Source organism: Physeter macrocephalus, chromosome 1 (assembly GCF_002837175.3).
Source record: "Physeter macrocephalus isolate SW-GA chromosome 1, ASM283717v5, whole genome shotgun sequence".
Classification (NCBI taxonomy): Eukaryota; Metazoa; Chordata; class Mammalia; order Artiodactyla; family Physeteridae; genus Physeter; species Physeter macrocephalus.
In genome coordinates this window covers 81,498,286-81,515,218 of record NC_041214.2, presented here as the reverse complement: position 1 = coordinate 81,515,218, position 16,933 = coordinate 81,498,286, and the positions used below count along the sequence as shown (strand labels likewise).

Here is a 16,933-nt window from a genome sequence, read left to right as displayed (position 1 = left end):
TATGGAGACAGCAAATCCAGGCAAAGCCAGGCTTGTTGGCTTTCTCCATGGGACCACTCACCCCCAAATAGAGAACCCTTCAGTGTGGTGTGCAAGTGTGGTAAGAGCTATCTCTGGAAGGAGCTGATGTAATGATCTATACTACTCCTGAAATTGTTCTCTCTGGGAAACAAAGCAAACATCTATGACTGTCCCCTCCAAACTTTGACCTCTTCCAGTATTCCTATCTTGGGGGACAACCCTTCTTCCATCCGGTTATGTATGCTAGAGACTTAGGAGTCTTTCGGGACGCATCTTATTTCTTCACCTCACATGCCAAGTCCTAAACATTCTACTCCCCAGACATCTCTCAAAACCATCCACTTCTCTCCAACTCCACTTTCACTATCTTAATCCAGTCTTCCCACGTCTCCTGCCTGGACTCTTACAGTCCCCTTCTCACTGGGCTTGGGCCACTAGCCACCTGGACCTGGTTTATCTACATATACTTTAGTTCCCTCCCAGCCTCATACCATACTGCAATGAGGTAGACCTTTTTAAAAACAAATCTGGGGCTTCCCTGGTTGCGCAGTGGTTAGGAATCCACCTGCCAATGCGGGGGACACGGGTTTGAGCCCTGGTCCAGGAAGATCCCACATGCCGCAGAGCAACTAAGCCCATGCACCACAACTACTGAGCCCACATGCCGCAACTACTGGACCCCGCACACCTAGAGCCCATGCTCCACAACAAGAGAAGCCACTGCAATGAGAAGCCCGCACACCGCAACAAAGGGCAGCCCCCGCTCGCCACACTAGAGAAAGCTGGCGCGCAGCAACCAAGACCCAACGCAGCCAAAAGTAAATAAATAAATAAATAAATAAAAACAAATCTGTCTGTCCTTTACCTTCCAACCCTGCCTTCAAACACTTCAACAGTTCCCCATAGCTCTTACAAGAAATGCCAGTTTTCACCTGGTCTAAGAGGCTATGTAGGGTCAGGCCTTACCTATTTCTTCAACGACATTTCAGGCCTCTGTACTCCCTTCTCTTTAATCTTCTTTCAGTTTCTTGGACTCACGATGCCCACTCCTGCTGAAGGGACTTTGCACGTGGTCTTGCCTCCGCCGGTCATGTTCTTCTTGATCTTCTTTACTTAATTAATTCCTATAGTGCTGAGCTCAATTACTCCTTACTCTGGAAAGTTTTCCCAGACCTCCATGACTACTTCTCTTCTTTCTAATATATACTTTCATAGAACTTCACATCTCTCCTTCACAACACTTCTCCCAGATGCAATTTTATAGTTATTTCTGTGATTACCTAATTCATGTCAGTCTTCTCTCCTATACTGTAAACAGCACAAAGAGAGAGTCAGTTCTTAGCATTGTGTCACCACGGTAGTAGGTGTCCAAAAAATATTTCTGAAATGAATTGGTGAAGAATTAACAATTCTTGTGCAGTGCAACCTATATGCTTTGCCTCATGCTGCTTGAAGAATCCTATCCACAGGTGTACACATTGAAATACTGCCCCATAAAACAGCACATTTTCAAAAAAAAAAAAAAAAAGTAACATTGGGAAAATGTTCATACCAAAAGAGTAAGAAAGAGCAGGATACAAAATGGTACCTTCAGTGTACTTCCAATTTTGTAACAACAGCAAAATATATAGATCAAAATGTTAACACTGATTATATCTGAGTGGTGGGATTTCCAGTGACTTTCATTTGTTCTCATGCTTTTATTAGCCAAAGTTTAATTTTTTATGATAAACTTTCTACTTTTATAATAAAAGATATATCTTTTAAAATTTTTATTGAAATACAGTTGATTTACAATGTTGTGCTAGTTTCAGGTATACAGCAAAGTGATTCAGCCATACATGCATATATAAATATATATATTCTTTTTTTACAGTCTCCTCCTTCATAGGTTACCACAGGATATTGAGTATAGTTCCCTGTGCTATACAGCAGGTCCCTGTGGGCTATTCATTTTATATATGGCAGTGTGTGTATTTTAACCCCAGGCTCCTAATTTATCCCCTTCCCACTATCCCCTTTGGTAACCATAAGTTTGTTTTCTATGTCTGCGAGTCTATTTCTGTTTTGTAAATAAGTTCATTTGTATCTTTTATTGTTTTTAGATTCCACATATAAGTTATATCATATGATATTTGTCTTTGCTTGCTTAGTATGATAATGTCTAGGTCCACCCATGTTGCTGCAAATGGTGTGAATTCATTCTCTTTTATGGCTGAGTGAGTAACATTAAAAGAGATATTTTTTTCAATAAAAAAAATCACCTATCCTTCAGGTTCCCAGCTTAAATGCTGTCTGTTTAATGGCACCTTCCCCTCACCTCCCTCGCCCCCAAGTAGATACCATCTCTCTTTCCTTTAAATACACACAGCCTTTATCAAGGTTTCAGTTGCGGCCTTAGTCACAGTTTTCTGTACTTGTCCTTCCGTTCCCCACACACATGATGGAAGACTCTATGGTGTAGAGACAGTGACTGAGCCCTATCTGGGTCCCCTCACTGTGCCCAGCACAGAGCTAAAGAGAGAGCAAGGTCTCAGTAAATGAACAGAGCATGGAATAAAAAATTAGAATCATAAGATTTATCCCCACAGTGATGAGAGCCTGTCTCTCCTGGCAGAGAATTTGCTGCATTCTCCTACCACTGCTGTTCCACAGCACTAGCTGCATTTCCCCTCTTTGATGGGGAAGGGCCCTAGACCTCCTGGTGGAAACAGGGAACCTAGTTGCTCCAGGAGATGTGCAGTTTCCTGGTACTACAACAGTTTGGCCAGCAGAGGGCAACAGCGAACCAGCAATGACAGGTGGGACCCATCCGAGCAAGTTTCCAGGACCCCCACCCCGTTACTCAAACCATCCCAGATGCTTTGCCAGTCGTCCCAGCCCTACTTCTAACAATACTCTCAGTTGCTCTTTTAAGGCCATGTCAAATCAGTTTATGGTTTGGAAATGATTTTTCTCCCCCAAATATTTTCTTCTAATATTATTCCCCCAATATGCACACACATGCATGTGCACATGCACATGCATACACACACACACACACACACACACACACACACACACCACTAAGACATCGTCCCTGATATTGAATACAGTGATTATACCTGATTTACAAGTCAATCTTTCCTGAGCCCCTCTAGCCTCTTAGAATAACCAGCCCTTGAAAGAGGAAGACAGCTTCTTGGCTAGCCAGGAATCAGCAACTCAGGAGGAAAACACTGAATCATTCATTCCACACATATTCCCTGAGCACCCACTGGGTTCCAGGACCTGAAGAGAATCCAGTTTGGGTTTGCAATTCAAACACAAACAGATGAAAAATGCATGGCATTGAAGCAAAGCAATTTGCCTCCCCCTGAGTTAAGTGAAGTCTTATAAAACCTTTAGCTAAATAACCCACATGCAATTCTTTCAATCATTTGGTTAATCTCTCCCTGGGCCTCTCCAATGTGTTTAAAATAGGGGACCCTCCAAGTAAACACAGTATTCTAATAAAAACCCGATGTCCACAAACCTTCCCTGTTCCTGTCCCCTGACTTGACTTCCTGTGGTTCATTTTTTTCCCACTACCCCATGCAGCCAGCCATGTACCTGGCCCTGTACTTAGCTACTGGGAATACTGAGAAAAGCATTCAACTCTTAAGGAATACACAGTTCTCTAAGATGTGAGGTGAAATCATCTAAGGAAGAGTTAATGGATATGATGAGACTGGATAATGAGAACGCAAGTCCACAGATTCAGGTGTCTGGATTCCCAGCCCATTGCCCACGGGGCTGAGGAAAAGGAACCCTAGGTGTCTATTTGATGTCCTTAAAGAAGACTCGCTTATCAGCTTTTCATTTCCTGCTGTTTGGTGAAGATCTCAGTGTTGGAAAAGCACAAGTTGCAAAGTACGGATGATTCTCTGGAGGTACACTAAAAAGGCCTCAGGAATATTTATTCATTTCTCCAACACGTCTTTAACATGTACCACTCACTATAGGGCAAAATGTCCCCGTAAAATATGGACAAGGATGAACCTGGAAACATCCACTTTTGTATCCACAGAACTACTTTTTGCCTGAGTAAGAGAAGTCCTGCCATGAAATTTCATATTGCTCCAGTTGAGTGCAGAAAAAAACAATGGTCAATTTTCCCCCTGGAAAACAAAGTCTGCCACATGGGATCCATCACGTTTTATGAAACAGCAAGGAAGCCAGCGTGAGCAAAGCAAAAGGAACAAGGAGGAGGTGGAAGAAGATTTAATCAGAAGCCACATCTCGTGCTGAAATAACCACGATTTCTTTGCAATTTGAGAATGTTTTCACATTCAATGGTTATTATCCCCACTTCACAGGTGGAGGAACCAAGTCTTAATAAAGTAACATGCATCTAGTACCAATGACAGAGCCATGGTGAGAATCCAGCACTTCTGACCCCCCCAGCCCAGGCCATATACATTCCATCTAGCTGCTTCTCCCACTTATCTTCCCTGTGCAGCAGGCATTTGTGCTCTCCCCACCACAGTACCATCAGTAAGAGGATATTTTAAAAGCTACACAAAAGAGAAGACTTTGGGCACACCCCATCCTTCTCTCTTTCCCACAAAACAACTAAATAGCTGTTGCATAGCTACTGGGCACACCAGGCACTAACAAGAGGCCCACCCCCGAGGGGCTCTCTCCTCCCCGCCTCCCCCAGATTCACTTTAGGGGATTCACTTGATCAGAGGCCAAAGAAGCTGCAGGAGAACAAGGACCAATTTTGAGGAGGCAACAGAGAGGGAAACACAGAGGGATGGGATACAACAAATGCTCACATCTTGCCACCTCCCTTGTTTTATTCTAAGTGGGAGAGATATTTGCTTACTGTACTGTGTTAGTTACATCTCCTGGGGTACAGGAGACACAGCCCACATCAGGCAAGTCCAAGAAGAGGAGATGTGTTGTAAAAATACTCTGAGGAATCCCACAGAAATCTACGAACAGGAACCATAGCACAGTTGGGATTTAGGAAACCGGGAAAGTCACAGGAATGAAATTGACTCTCTAGGGGCTGTCTCTCTCATGATGTCTGTGTGTCCCTCTATGCATCTCATCTGTTTCCTAATGACTGATGTCCTCCTTCTGCTTACTGCCAGTGTTTGCTCCTCTTTAATTCCACCTTGCCTATGACCTTATTGTTTCCTTAGTCCTGACTATACATGAATTTGCAGAATCTGCTCTCGTAGCGAACTGGCCTCTGTTGTCCTAAATCTCCCAGTTCAGACTCTCAAGATAAGGGATTCTGTTAGCCCAAATCATTCCTCTGAGGTGTCTTTTTGAGTCTCACATCAGCTAACCGATTAGCCCCCATTTGTCCAATCAGCTCTGGCCAGGGGCTGAAGTTATATAGTAGAAAATAGGATTTGCTAGTGAGAAACACTTTATTCTTCTTTTTTAGAATTGTTTTAACTATTCTAATTCCTTTGTCTTTCTATAAAAATTTTAGAATAGTGACTTCCCTAGTGGTACAGTGGTTAAGAGTCTGCCTGCCAATGCAGGGGACACAGGTTCGAGCCCTGGTCCGGGAAGATCCCACATGCCGCAGAGCAACTAAACCCTTGTGCCACAACTACCGAGCTTGCACTCTAGAGCCCGCGAACCACAACTACTGAGCCTGCGTGCCACAACTACTGAAGCCCGCGCACCTAGAGCCCATGATCCGCAACAAGAGAAGCTATTGCAATGAGTAGCCTGTGCACCGCAACTAGAGAAAGCCCGCGTGCAGCAACGAAGACCCAACGCAACCATAAATAAAGAAAGAAAGAAATATTTTTAAAATAAAATAAAAAAATAAAAGAGGCAAACTGAAAAACAAATTTTAGAATAGCTTTGTCCATACCTACAAAAATCCTGCTGAGATTGAAAGGAATTATCTTTAATCTGTATGTCAAATTTGTGGAAAATTGACATCTTTACTATATTGATTCTTCCAATCTATGAATATGGGATTTAAACCTTTGTTTCTTTCATCAGCAGTTTGTAGCTTTCAGTAAGTCCTATACATATTTTGTTAGATTTACACTTAAATATTTTTCTTGTTTTGAGTGATTATAAATGTTATTATATTTTTGTTTTTACCTCCTCAATGCTAGTGTATAGAAATATAATTTATTTTTTGATTTTTTAAAAAATTATTACTAAAATATTTTTTGTAAGTTTATTGTGTACCCTGCAAACTTGCTAAACTCATCTAATAGTTCTGGAAAATTTTTGGTAGATTCCTTGGAATTTTCTACATAGACTATCATGCCATCTACAATTAGGAACAGTTTTTATTCCTTCCCGTTTGACCTGTATGCATTTTATTTACTTTTCTTGCCTTGTTACACTGGCTAGAACTTCCAGGACTATGTTGAATATTGGTAGTGAGAGTGGACACCTGCCTTGTTCCCAGTTTTAGGGGGAAAACATTGTCTTTTCCCAATAGCATGATGTTAATTATAGGTTTGATGTAGATGTTCTTTATCAAATTGAAAAGGTTCCTCTCTGTTATTTTCTGAGGGTTTTTGTCATGAATGGGTATGTTGAATTTTGTCAAATGCTTTTTCTGCATCTATTGATCTGATCATATGATTTTTCTTCTTTAGCCTGTTAATATGGTGGATTACACTGATTAATTTTCTAATATTGAACTAGCCTTGCATTTGCTTCCCTGGAATAAACCCTACTTGGTCATGGTACATAATTATTTTTTTATATGGTTGAATTCTATTTGCCAATGTTTTGTTAAGAATTTTTAAATCTATATTCATGAGGGGTATTGGTCTGTAGTTTTATTTTTGTACTGTTTTTGTCTGGATTTAGTATCAAGTTAATACTGGCTTCATAGAATGAGCTGGAAAGTATTCCTTTCTCTTCTATTTTCTGGAAAAGATTATGTAAATTGGTGTTCATTCTTCTCTAAACGCTTAATAGAATCCTCCAGTGGAACCATCCAGGCCTAGATATTCCTTTTGGGGAAGGTTTTAATTACAAATTTAATTTCCTAATTGTTATAAGGCTACTTAAATTATCTATTTTATCTTGGGGGTGTGTATTGAGGGAAGGGTTCATTTCATCTAAGTTGTCAAATTTATGTGTGTAGAGTTGTTGGCTATAATTCCTCATTATCTCTCTGGTGTTTGTTGGGTCTGTGTGATAACCTCTGTTTTATTCCTAATATTCGTAATTTATGACTTTTTTGGGGGGGGTCATCCTTGCTAGCAGTTTGTCAACTTTATTGAAATTTTCAGAGAACCAGCTTTTTGCTTCTTTAATTTTTCCTATTGTTTTTATTTTTTATTAACTTCTACTTTTATCTTTATTACTTCTTTCCTTCTCAGCTTTGGGTTTGTTCTTCTTTTTCTAATTTCTTGAAGCTGAAGCTTATACTATTGACTTAGGATGTTTCTTCAACTGATTTGAGCACTTTTCTTTTAATGCTATAAATTTCTTTCTTGGGACTGCTTTAGCTGTATCCCACACAGCTATGGATATGTTTTATCTTTATTTTCATTCCATTCAATGAACTTTTTAATTTCTTGGAAACTCTCTCTTTGACCTCAGGATTATCTACCCATATTTAGAAGTATGTTGTTCTGTTTCCAAGCATTTAGATATTTTTCTGTTATCTTTCTATTATTGATTTCTTGTTTGATTCCACTGTAATCAGAGAACATACCCTGTATGATTTCAATTCTTTTAAATTTGGTGAGGTTTGCTTTGTAGTGCAAGATATGGTGGATCTTGGTGTATGTTCTGTGAGTGTTTGAAAAGAACATGTATTCTGCTATGACTTGGTGGAGAGTTCTATAAATGATGATTGGGTCATAGTGTTGTTAAGTTCTTCTAAATCCTTGCTGAATTTTTGCCCATTTTTTAATATCAATTATTGAAAGAATGGTCTTGAAGTCTCCAACTGTAATCATGGATTTGTCTATTTCTCCTTTCAGTTCTATCAGTTTCATTTCAAAAATTTTGCAGCTCTATTATTTGGTGCATACACATTTAAGATTTCTCTGTCTTCTTGGATGAAAGGATTGACCCTTTCATCATTATACAATTTCCTCTCAATTTCCCTGGTAATTTTCCTTGCTCAGAAGATTACATTTTTACTAATTCACATAGCACAGAATTTCAGAAGCCACAGCAATTCTTAAACTTGGTAGTTCTTTCTATTGAACATACTAGTGGAAGCAGAGGCTCTTTCCTCTTCACATTGATTACTCTTCCTAAACCCAACCTACTTTCCCTACAACAGGGCATTTTGGGATAACCTAGGGACCCAATAGAGTGGAGACAATTTCCTCTTTGTGTATCAGGCAGCACGTTTATTCATAAGAGACTATAATAGTTGTCTGTATAACAGCTGTAGTGACCTAAATGTGTTGATAGCCTCAATATTAAGGTTGAGGTCTTATTTATTTTCCTTAATAAACCACACATTGGCAGTCCCCTAAATAATCAAGACTAAGTTTAAATTATTGGGCAATTATTTCCAGAATCTATTGCCTTTCTAATAATGTCAACTCTCTATTTAACTCAAGACAGCAATGCCTATATAGTGGTCATGAAGGAAGCATAAAGGCAGTGGTGTGCTGTAAATGGTAAACACATTCTAAAGTAACAATAATGATAATGATGATGCCCTGATTTTATTTCCTTGGTATAAATTCTCCTGTCATGACTGATTTCAATATCCCAAGGTGAGGTCACTGGACCTGGAGTTGGAAGAGATGCACACAGCTGGCCGTCATGAGTGGGAGAGCCGAGCACACACCACTGCATCAGGGAATGAAGAGGTGCCATTGTAAGACAATGGGAAGTGACAAGGTGCTGGCAAACTGGAAGCACATACCTTAACTAAAAACATTCAAATTCAAATTTTGAAAAATACTTAGCAGGGTGGAAATGGCTTATGGATCTCCAATTTGTGACTCAAGAAAAAAATGTGATCCATGCTCCTTAGCCTGGTGTTCAAAATTCTTTCCTTTCTGGTTCCTTTCTGCCTTTCCAACTCCTTTCTAGTTCTCTGACTCTTGCTCACTAATCCAGCCACAGAGAACTGTCTGTGGTTCCCTGAGCCTGTCTCAGTTACTCTGCACAGATTCTTCCCTCTTCCTGAGATGTTCTTTCCCATCATATCATTTTTTGGAAATTTCTCTTCCTCCCTTAATCCTGGATATTCCCTTGACCTATGTCAACAATACAGACACAGTGAGTTCTGAGCTCCCACAGAATAATTTGTAGGACTGTGTATAAGCAAGTATCATACTGTGCTGTGACTTCCTTTACATGTCCTCCTTCCCCACAAGACTGAGAGTTCCTTGAAGACAGAAATTTTGTCTTACTTGTTTCTGTATTTTCATCATTTAGGGCAGAGTCTGGCTTATGTAAGGAGCTCAGTAAACACATAAATGGTTGTATAAATGGGTGAATATTATTAATAATAATAATAGTTATTATCATTATAAAAGCAAACTCTTAGGTGGCACACACCATGTGGCAAAAATTGGTATAAGCATTGTATATATTTTAAATAATTTAATTCTTAAATTAATATCCCTCTTTACATAGCCATTTTATAAATGATAAAAACTGAGGCCCAGAGGATGTAAGAGACTTACATACCAAGGTCACATAGCTAATAAATGATGGAGCTGGGCATTTAGCTTCATCAGACTTTTTTTCACCTCTTGGCTCTTCCTGACACCTTCTTAACTCATAGCAGTCTTGGGAAAACAAACACTTCCAAGTATGTTTGTGACTGCAGTATCTAAATGCCCTCACTGTCCTGTAATTCAGGTTACTCAGGGACCATTAGCTATCTGGATGAGGCTGTTGCCATGGAGGAATTTATAGAGAAAAGCAATGTGTTTAATTAAGTGGTTGTCGAAAACACCCACCCAATATAAATGGATTCTGGCAACAGAGGTGCTTTTGTTGCTGCCAGAGTCCTGCCACAGGTCATTAACATCTTGATAGATTTGAGGCATTTTCAGCCTGAGTGCTTTCACCCAAGGATGGAAGAAGTCTTGTGGGGCTTTGAGCTGCTCAGAGGCCCAGGGTAACAGAGGCAGGACTCGATGGAGTGACACCCTGCTAGTGTCAGTGAAGGGCTTCAAGCAATAGATGGCTGTCTCAGAATTAGATGCAAGTCAAGTCCATGATCAGTTCTGAGCCCCTACCAAATGCCAGACACTGTACTAAGTACTGGGAGGTGGGCAGAGATGGGCTTGGACAAAGGTGACTCCGAATCAGGCCCTGACTTAAGGAATGCTTTCCTCACAATGTGCACAATGAACTATATTCTGTTGTATAAGGTGAGCACAGAGAAGGGAGAGAAGATTATTCTGGTTGAATTAATATGCAAAGGCTTTACAGGCATAGTGTCCCTGAAGAACAGGAAAGGTCTGGATGAACAGGAAGGAGAGGAAACATACCAAATAGAGCAAATTGGATGAGTACAATCATGAAGCCAAGGTATTGTGTCAGGAACTTTGGGGGAACAGCAGGCAATTCAATTTGACTGGTAGAATTTGTTAAAGGACATAATGGTAAACAAGGTTGGAAAGGGAAATTCGGTCCATGACATGAAGGGTCTTAAAGATGCAACAGAAGGGTATATAGGCAGTGAGAATGCACTGATATCCTCAGAGCATAAGCATGAGAGTTATCTAGACCAGTGCTTCTCAAACTTTAGTGATAGGAATCAACTGGAGATCCTATGAAAATGCAGACTCAGGTTTAGTATGACTGGGGTGGGTCCTGAGGGTCGGCATTGCTAACAATCTCCTAGGTGACGCTGCTGCTGCTGATTCCAAGACTACACTTTGAGTAGCAAAGTCTAGAATAAATGAAAGTATGCAAAAATGAGTGGGGTTGGGTAGGAGATACATTTCAGGTTGTTAATTTGCATATCACATTTATTATTCATGACTAAAATGTTTAGCAATCCCTGATTCCTCAGTTTACATGGGGTTTTTCTTTTATGTGTGTCTTTATTTTTAAATTATTAGTAGCAGTGTTTTTCATTACAAAAGTAGTTCAGCATTCCTAATTATGCTGTGACAAGATAAAGTATGCTTGACCTTAGCCCATCAATGGCAGCCACCATTCCCTACAAGTATCTGACTTTTCAGTTGATTCTGGGAAAAGACTAAATCAAGTCAAATGGACAACACAAGGTCAGAAAGATCTGGAGAGGAAAAGAGGAAAAGGTCTCTGAACCTGCCCAACGAATCACTGTCTTCCTCCCTGAAAACAACAGACAATCAATGAAGAAACCAGACACAGGCACAAAGATCATTTAACCAATTTAAACCGTGGTGATGGCTGTGTCAGGAGATGAAAAAAATCACAAAAGGCAGCAAGAGCAGTACAGCGAGAAGACAACTGGGCTGAGAGAGAGGTCCCGAGAAACCAAGCCATCCTGTGACGCTTAACAAGTGTTTGCCCTTAGATAGGTCGTTTAATCTCTGGCTTTCTTCAACCAGAAAATAAAGCCAAATAGTTCCTCCTTGCCTTCTTCCCTGGGTCTGTTTGAGGATCAAATGTGAGTGCAGGTGTGAAAGCAAACACAGGCATTGCTTTAGGGATCAGTGAACTCCAGTGGCACCCTGTGCCTGGGAAATCGTTCGGTCTCCTGTGCCTCAACATTGCTTCGCTTCCCGGATGCCTTTCTTTTATTTAAACATCTAGGATAGTTCTTTCTTCTGGGAAATCATTCTAAATTAAGCATAGATGCCCTGCACAATTCCACTTACCCCACCAAGCCCAAGAAACAGAATTCTGAGTTTAACCATTGGGTTACAATCTGATAAGGGGCACACATGGAATCTGGGCACAGTAGCAAAAGACCATTTTAGCAAAAGTCAGGGCAGCATAATGCATTGGAGCCCTGTGTCTGCTACTTTAGAGCTGTGTTACTCTTCTTTTTCAAAAATTTTTATTGAAATATAGTTGATTTATAATGTGTTCATTTCAGGTGTATGGTAAAGTGATTTAGTTATACAATACATACATATGTATATATATATACATATATATTCTTTTTTTACATTCTCTTCCATTATAGGTTATTACAAGGTATTGAGTATAGTTCCCTGTGCTATACAGTAGGTCTTTTTTGTTTATCTATTTTGTATGTGTTACTCTTCTGAGCTTTGATTCCTTATCTGCATATTGGAGTTCATGTTTCCTGCCTCAGACAATTGCTATAAAGATTGAATTAAATGAAGAAGAGTAATTTTTAAACTATAAAGTGCTACAGGAATATTACTTACTATTTTTTATCAAAAAATAAGTGGAGAATGCCTTATATATTTTCATTTCTCTTTCCAATTGTGGAATGTTACTCTGGCCCACTGGTAACTCTCCCCTACTTGGTGCTTCAATTTTAAAAGGATAATATAAACCTTTACATTTGTGTAGCCACTGACAGTTTAAAAGTAATTGTCTAATACTTTACAAAAACTACAAGATAACCAAGAAAAATATGAGGAAAAAAACCTAAGAAAAATGCCATTTAGAGATCATCAAAATTATATAAATTATACAAATATAATGGTAAATGCATGGAAAGCACTTATTGCAAGGTACAGTTTAAGTGCTCAATAAATGTTATCTATTAATATTATAACAATCTTTGACAGAAGATTGCATGGAGTAAAGCTGGAACGATATATACCAAAAATTAACAGTAGCTGTGCTTCTTTCAAGAGCAGTGAATTTCTAATGGATTAAAGACTGTATTAAAACAAATTCACTAATTTAAAAAAACAAAATGGAAAGCCCACTCAAGTTCACCTAAGCTACACTGATAATAAGTAGCAGAGCCAGGAATCAAACCCAAGTCTTCTGATTCCAGATTCAGGACTCTTTCTATGACACCAGGCTGCTTCCTTGACTTCACTTTCATTCTACTGTCTTTACGTGTGACACAGAGAATTAGTCGGATTTCACCAAAGTCCGAGGATAAAAACCTAGGTGGGTGTCAGGAGAAGTAGGCAATGAAACATGCTGAAAGTATTTGCCATGAAGATGAAGAGCAAGAGTTACTTGATCCCAGCCACTAGAAGCAAGTCCTCTCGTTCAGGAATAAGAGGGATGAGAACAACAACCCTCACCACCACTTCACACTAATGTGTGTGGAGAGAAGACCCCATCTCCTCCCACCTCCTTAACCACCGCAGACCAAGACATCTTGAGTACATTTGACTGAAGAGCCATATCATTGCCATTGTATCGCACTTTTCTAAGACTCCATAGAGTGTCAAGATGTTCTCCTTGGTACTGCCTTAATGGATCACTTCTAAAAGCATATGCACTATGTATTGTAAAAGTCCTTTCCCAGAGGGCCAAGAAAGACAGTACGAGGAGTAGATAAACATCATCTTGTCTTTACAGCTGTAAAGTTATAAAATTCCTAAATGGGCTGGGCTGGGCTGGAAGCCTGAGTCTCACTTGAAGTCTCCTTACGGTATTCTTTTTTTTTCTTTTGAATTTTTAAATTTAATTTTACTTATTTATTTTTTATATAGCAGGTTCTTATTAGTTAGCTATTTTATACATATTAGTGTATATGGTACACTTTAAGAACACCTTAGGGTATTCTTAATGGTTTCAGCTAACTGGGATCTCGCTGGAGCTGATAGCATCTCTCTAGTTCTCCTTTTGGTCTCTCTGTCCAGCCTCCTTGTATTTGCTACCCAAGTGCCTTCAAACTCATTTTTCTAATCTGCTGAATGATATATATGTCTAAATTTAGAACATCTCAAAGAAGTTAATCTGCACTAGTTTGGGTAATATCCCTAGGAAAATGCTTTGACTGACTTAATGTTATTTCATGTCCTTAGCACCTACAGAAGGCAGGCCTATATAAATATGTCAAGATTACTGTCCCTTTTGAAAACTCATGGAGATGGCATCTGTACACATATGTAGAACCATCTATTCAATACCACTATGAGGAGGCACTATGGACACCTCAAACACATTTTTTCCCCACAACTTTATACAACAACTTCTGTAAAAAGTGAATGACAAGATTGTTGGGAGGATTAAGTGAGACTGTGTACACAGTTTCTCCTCCAATGTTTGGCATATGGTGGTTTCTCAATAAGGTAGAGTTACCATGTCCTTTTTAACTTAGAATTGTGGCACAGACAGCTCATCAGTTTGCCAGGCCAAAGCCCAAGCATTACCCAGAACTCCTTCCTCCTAGATGATTAAACACAAAGATCCACAAAGCCAGGCTATGTCAGTTATCAGCTTATTGCTTCTCAGTTCCTAATGCACACTTCAGTGTATGCTCTATGATAAACATCAGATTCTCTTAAGCACTTCTGCTTTCAAGTGTGCCCCATGTTATGATTTTGCAGTAGAGAGCACTAGAGGGATACAGAGGAAGAAGAGGCCTTTTGGAATTTCCAGCTTAGGCTGGGAGTCAGCAGGTTGATGTGAGAACAGCCAATGGCCTCCGGCCCAGCAAGAACACAGACCCTCTGCAACCTTGCAACCTATGCTTGGCATTCATCTTTCCTCAGTCACCTGTCCAGACTTCATCCATTCACCAATGAAAAAGGTGACTTTTTGTTGAATTGGATAATAGTTTTTGAATTCTGGAAGAATATTTCCTTAACTTTTTTGTGCTATGACAATATTATAGCCACAGACAAGACTCACTTTAAACTTAATCTGCATTGTTAACATATCATCTATTACTTTCTTAAGTTTAGACAATAAACAAAAAAATAAATCAAACTCTGATCTGTAGTTTGCTTATTTCCATGGGATAATTGCTGCCACTGGGGCCAATTCCAAGCTGCCAACCTGATATCACTGAACATCCAGTTGGTAGAGATGGGCAGGAACACACTGTCATATATTATTTCCACCACACAAATAGAATAGGCAAAAACAACCCCCAGAGCATACACAACAGCAAAGTGAAGTAAAATCATCAGAGGATGAGGCATTTTGAGTATATTACCTTTGTTTTAAATTTATTTGGGGTGACAGGTAAAAACCAACCAGACCAAACAAATGAAGAGGAAATAGGCAGTCTACCTGAAAAAGAATTCAGAGTAAGGATAGTAAAGATGATCTAAAATCTTGGAAATAGAATGGAGAAAATTCAAGAAACATTTAACAAGGACCTAGAAGAAATGAAGAGCAAACACACAATGATGAACAACACAAAAAATGAAATTTAAAATTCTCTAGAAGGAATCAATAGCAGAATAACTGAGGCAGAAGAAAGGATAAACGACCTGGAAGAAAAGATAGTGAAAATAACTACCACAGAGCAGAATAAAGAAAAAGAATGGAAAAAATTGAGGACACTCTCAGAGACCTCTGGGACAACATTAAACGCACCAACATTCAAATTATAGGGGTCCCAGAAGAAGAAGAGACAAAAAAAGGGGGAACTGAGAATATATTTGAAGAGATTATAGTTGAAAACTTCCCTAATATGGGAAAGGAAAGAGTCAATCAAGTCAAGGAAGTGCGGAGACTCCCATCCAGGATAAATCCAAGGAGAAACATGCCAAGACACATATTAATCAAACTATCAAAAATTAAATACAAAGAAAAAATATTAAAAGCAGAAAGGGAAAGACAACAAATAACACACAAGGGAATCCCCATAAGGTTAACAGCTGATCTGTCAGCAGAAACTCTGCAAGCCAGAAGCGAGTGGTAGGACATATTTAAAGTGATGAAAGGGAAAAACCTACAACCAAGATTACTCTACCCAGCAAGGATCTCATTCAGATTTGACAGAGAAATTAAAACCTTTACAGACAAGAAAAAGCTAAGAGAATTCACCACCACCAAACCACCTTTACAGCAAATGCTAAAGGAACTTCTCTAAGCAGGAAACACAAGAGGAGGAAAAGACCTATAATAACAAACCCAAAACAATTAAGAAAATGGAAATATGAATATACATATCGATAACTACCTTAAATGAAAATGGATTAAATGCTCCAACCAAAAGACATAGACTGGCTGAATGGATACAAAAACAAGATGTATATATGCTGTCTACAAGAGACCCACTTCAGACCTAGGGACACATACAGACTGAAAGTGAGGGGATGGAAAAAGATATTCCATATAAATGGAAATCAAAAGAAAGGTGGAGTAGCAATTCTCATATCAGACAAAATAGACTTTAAAATGAAGACTATTACAAGAGACAAAGAAGGACAATACATAATGATCTAGGGATCAATCCAAAAAGAACATATAACAATTGTAAATATTTATGCACCCAACATAGGAGCACATCAACACATAAGGCAAATGCTAACAGCCATAAAAGGGGGAATCGACAGTAGATTTAAGAAAAATTGAAATTGTATCAAGTATCTTTTCCAACCACAATGCTACGAGATTAGATATCAGTTACAGGAAAAAAATCTGTAAAAAATACAAGCACATGGACGCTAAACAATACACTACTAAATAACCAAGAGATCACTGAAGAAATCAAAGAGGAAATCAAAAAATACCTAGAAACAAATGACAATGAAAACACGATGACCCAAAACCTATGGGATGCAGCAAAAACAGTTCTAAGAGGGAATTTTATAGCAATACAATCCTACCTCAAGGAAAAAGAAAAATCTCAAATAAACAACCTAAACTTACACCTAAAGTGATTAGAGAAGGAAGAACAAAAAAACCCCAAAGTTAGCAGAAGGAAAGAATTCATAAAGATAAGATCAGAAATAAATGAAAAAGAAATGAAGGAAACAATAGCAAAGATCAATAAATCTAAAAGCTAGTTCATTGAGAAGATAAACAAAATTGTAAACCATTAGCCAGACTCATCAAGAAATAAAGGGAGAAGACTCAAATCAATAAAATTAGAAATGAAAAAGGAGAAGTAACAACTGAC

General features: G+C 38.9%; 1 protein-coding gene across 10 annotated transcripts in view; it reads right to left on the bottom strand.

Annotated features, from left to right (window-relative positions):
- TPRG1 (tumor protein p63 regulated 1) overlaps nucleotides 1-16,933 on the bottom strand; it is a 383,646-nt gene that overhangs the window by 284,554 nt on the left and 82,159 nt on the right. The window contains exon 3 of one of the 10 annotated variants that reach the window (XR_008617208.1): nucleotides 988-1,329. The exons of the other annotated variants lie outside the window; for them this stretch is intronic. The gene's annotated coding sequence lies outside the window, so the exon portion shown is untranslated. The remainder of the gene's footprint in view (nucleotides 1-987; nucleotides 1,330-16,933) is intronic. 10 annotated transcript variants of the gene reach the window in all.